This window comes from Mastomys coucha, unplaced genomic scaffold, assembly GCF_008632895.1.
Source record: "Mastomys coucha isolate ucsf_1 unplaced genomic scaffold, UCSF_Mcou_1 pScaffold20, whole genome shotgun sequence".
Taxonomy (NCBI): domain Eukaryota; kingdom Metazoa; phylum Chordata; class Mammalia; order Rodentia; family Muridae; genus Mastomys; species Mastomys coucha.
Genome location: NW_022196903.1, coordinates 88706953 through 88711486, shown reverse-complemented (window position 1 = coordinate 88711486; position 4534 = coordinate 88706953). Strand labels below are relative to the sequence as shown.

The 4534-nt window shown below is 42.8% G+C and overlaps 1 long non-coding RNA gene across 1 annotated transcript in view; it reads left to right on the top strand.

The window, feature by feature from the left end:
* Nucleotides 1-2981: 2981 nt before the first annotated feature.
* The window catches only part of LOC116098262, a 25846-nt gene continuing 24293 nt past the window's right edge, over nucleotides 2982-4534 (top strand). Inside the window, exon 1 of the long non-coding RNA XR_004121760.1 lies at nucleotides 2982-3044. This is a non-coding gene — a long non-coding RNA (uncharacterized LOC116098262). The remainder of the gene's footprint in view (nucleotides 3045-4534) is intronic.

Sequence of the window (4534 nt, the reverse complement as noted above, 5' to 3'; positions counted from 1 at the left end):
TTTAGATAAAGATGTAGAATTCTCAGCTCCTCCTGCACCATGTCTGCTTGGATGCTACTGTGCTTCCTGCCATGATGATAATAGACTGAAACTCTGTAAGCCAGCCCCAATTAAATGTTGTCCTTCGTAAGTATTGCCTTGGTCATGGTGTCTCTTCACAGCAGTAAAACCCAAACTAAGACAGTCCCCCTCTGAGAATGCAACAGGAGTTAATAGCATGCCTGGGCCCTACCACTCTGTCTTAAACAGAATCAGGAGAGTGCCTTCCTTCAAAAGGGTGGCAGTCCACTGGTTGGAGAAAGAGCTTCTAAGTGGGAGAGGAAGCAAGCTCTCTCTAGATGGCAGAGGGCTGCTGCCGGGGAGAAGATATTTGAAAATGAACAGACAAAGGGGTAGGGAAATGTTCAGGTGGCCCAGTGTGTAGACATGGGAAGCAGGCACAGACATTCGATGGGGGAACCATTGTGGGAATACAGGTGGGTAGTACAGCACAGGACATGGGACAGAAAACAAGCTTTGTCCCACAACTCCCGTGGTAGGGGGTTTTAAGAGCAGGGCCTCCACCCACACTCTGTAAGGCTTCAAGTGAGGTTTGTTCCCACTACAACTCATGAGGTAGCTTCATTCTCTAATAGAACAGTACTGACGATGTGGGGAAGTCCTCAAGGGAGAGAGTCGGGCCATGGGGCGGCATTCTTAGAAGGGATTAACTGCAGTCTCATAGCACTAGATTAGATCTCTTGGGACTTCATTGGTACCTACAAAACTGGGTTGATGTAAAAGAGTAAGCCAGGCCCCAGAACAGCTCTCCTTCATTCTTTCTCACATAAGCCTCGTCCTTGAATCACCCTCCATGTTGTGATGCAGCTGGAAATCCCCCAGCACGGGGCAGACAGGTGGAACCACCCAATCTGCACTTTCAGCATCCAAAAAAACAAAAAAACAAAAACAAAAACATAAGCTACACAAACATCTTTTTGTTATAAAAAAAATCTAGGCTTAGGCATTCTGCTAGAGAAATAGGAAACAGAGTAAGACGAATACCTTTTATTAAAAGATGAAATAAGAGCTTCCTTGAAAAACCAATATTTAAGATGACTAACGAAGATCTTTTCACATTAATGTAAGGGAAGGGATTTGGAGCCTGCCAAAGGTGGCTCCTTGTGGGGTTTCCTCTAAACCACCTCCTTAGAGCCTCAGCTCTTTAAAGCAGTTAACTCACTACTTCAGAGAAAGGAGCAGGATGCTATGGAGGCTGAGAATGACTTCAATTGGGAGCGAGTCAAAAGGTCAGCATCAGGACCCAGAGCCTGGTTGCTATGGAATCTATGGGTTTGAGATGATGGGGTAAGGGCTGCTCTGTGGCATTCTAGGAGCATCATTCCAGCTAGGCCAGGATTAGACAGGATGATGGCTGGGGTTAGGCAAGACAGATAGATAGCACCAAGGCTCCAAGATATTGGTGATAGATTCAGGTTAGCCAAGAAAGAAGAAAATAACTCAAGTTAGGATTGTAGAAAGAAAACGAGATGAGCCCTTGGAGCCCATAGGAGGTCAAAGGGAAGAGGAGGCCCACGAGTGCATGAAGAAGAGAGTATCTGTATACTGGGCAAAGACATTCTGGACAAGATCCAGGATGCAGCCTGCGAGTTAGTGATGCTAATGAAGTTCTAGACTGGAACAGGGACCTAGAAGCTGTGCAGAGAGACTGCTGAAGTCATGCAGGGGCCTATGGGAAGGATGGATGGGGGTGTGCAGACCCATGTGTGTGTGACCATCTGTTTGATGGTCACTGAACAGTGGGAAGAGGGAGCTAGGGCAGAGCCAGGTGGTGCTAAAGGGGAAAATCCTTGTTTTTAATTTAATCAGTATTTTGGACAACCTAAATGACAGAAAGAAAATGTAGTAATGCTGCTGTCCTGATGAGCTTAAGCTTCCTACCAGCAACACTGCTGTTTTCTTTATGAATCCCTGTAGTTCATTCCTTCCCTACCTCTACTTGCAAAGCCTCTCTCCCAATTTGAGGCTTGGCACTGCTAAGCCTAGTTCTATTTTTATGGCTTATACTCGAATGCTTGTTTGCCATATTGAGCATTGTTTGCCATATTTTCCAAACTTCATATAAATAGCACACCATTTATTTTACAGTAATATTCTTTTATTGTTGAACTTGACTGTAAAATGGGCTTTATGCTAGATGAGTTTGCACAACTGTAGGCTAACACATGTTTTGGGCCCATTTAAGGTAGGCTAGGCTAAACTATGAAGTTTGGTAGCTTAAGTGCATTTTTTGGCTTAGAAGTTTTTAACTCAAGATGAGTTTACTGGGATATAAAGTCAAGAAGCATTCATGCATGTGTGTGTCTATGTGGGCATACTTGTCTATGTATGTATGTGGAAGGATTCATATACTCACATGTCTGTGTTTGTGTATGTGTATACTTGCATGGTGTGTGAGCAGGTATGTGTTGTGTGCTTACATGTGTCTGTGTGTATGTGCATAAGTGCATGTGTGTGCTTGAGTGTACTTCTGTGTGCATATATGTATGTACATGTGTATGTCCATGTGTATATTGCATGTTCATACATGTGTGTAGTGTTCACATATATTGTCCCATAGTTTTTCAATATACAAATATACACTGTGACCTTTTACCAGAAATTTTGTCACTTCTGAATTCTCTTAATTCAAACATTCCTGCAGTGAACATTCCTGAGTAAGAGTTGCTCTGGACTAACCCACCCCTGAAACCCTCAGATCATACCACACAGGCCTCTTTACCACAGATAGATGTTGCTGAGTCATGCCTCCATGAAGTCATAAACATTTATATTCACTCCAAGAGCCTAGCTCTATTACATCACATGACTCATCACCACTGCTAGTACCTCGTAACTGTGTGTGACATGATGTTTGTTATATTGCCAAATATGTTTGTGATTATGACTCTGGTTAATCATTATTTTGTATTTTAGTGGTATTTACATCCACTCCTGACCCTCAGACCTGTGAGCTGTGAATCGGGGATTTCCTCCAACCACAGGTAGAATGTCAGCTTGAGAGTGGTAGAGCTCATGGAAGGAGCTCAGGGAAGGGGTCTATCCGGGAGGAGATAAAGGGAGGGAAGAGAAAGCGATGGAATCCAATTCAAAATATTCTTTTTTAAAGAATAGAAGAATTTTGGGGAAAATGGTGTCTGGGGCAGGGGACATAACTGTACCAGTAGAGTGCTTGTCTAATGAGCACCAGAATCCTCCTAGATAGGAAGTCGAGCTGTGGTGGTGCATACTTACAAGCACAGTGATAGGTAAACAGAGAAAACTGCGTCCTTGAGGTGCACTAGCAAGCCAGCCTAGCCTCCTTGGCAGGCTTTGGGTCAGTGGGCTAAAGGTAGAGCGATGTGCTTCCCAGAGTTGTTCTTGGGCACACACACATCTGAATCTGCCCACATGCATCCACCCACATACACACACACGCCACACACAACTGTATCTGTACTTAATGTGTACAGAGTCTTATTATTATTCTCTAAAAAAATACAATTTAATGGTACTTATGTATAGATTATCTGAAGATAATTTAAAGATGGTGAGGTGATGTTCATAGGTTATTACAAACACTGTGCCATTTTATGAAAGATGCTTAGTCATCCATGGATTTGCCATCTGTAGAGGTGCTAAAACTAACCCCTATGATACTGAGGAACAACATGTGTGTGTGTGTGTGTGTGTGTGTGTGTGTGTGTGTGTGTGTGTGACAGAAAGAGAGGGGGAAGGGAGAAATTTCAGAAATGAAATTATAAGCCTATTTTATTCCTAAACTACCACACGTTTTGAAACTTAGTATAATGAATCCTCAAGACAGAACAGTGACTAGAGTGAAATAGTCATTATAGATTGGCACTGATTTTTGTGCCAGAGCATTAAAGAAATGAAGGGTTTATCATTTATGAACCTGTATCCTAGGAGAGAAACCATTCAGTTCGCTGTATCTCAGTGGCCTCATCCGGCAAATGTAGGAAATGATGTTACTAGTTCCAAAGATAGAGCCCACCACTTTCCTTTCATTTGGTTATTTTTAGCTCCCTTCAGTGGAAATTTCTATGAAGGAGGTACAAGCATCCATGTGCACAGCAAATGTTGGGGTCCTTTGGTCTGACAATCTGAGGAGCCAGAAAAATAAATGAACCATCCTTGGAAGGAACAGTGGAAATATTCAGCTTCACCGAAAGTTCTAGAGAGCTGTCGCCTGTGACACAGTCCAAAGCAGTTCTGATTTATCTCAAGAGTCAGTGTGACCAAACCAGAGACTCCTAGACCCTGTTGGGGAGTCACTGACTACTGTAGGTGCTTTTTCTTTTCCTCCATGAAATTCTCCAATTAGTTCTCTGAGTTAACTCAACATATGTGTGTGTATGTGTTTACATGTGTTTGTGTGTATGTGTGTGAGTGCATATGTGTGCCCAAGTGTACCTCTGTGCACATACACACACACACGTGTGTGTCTATATATATATATATATATATATATATA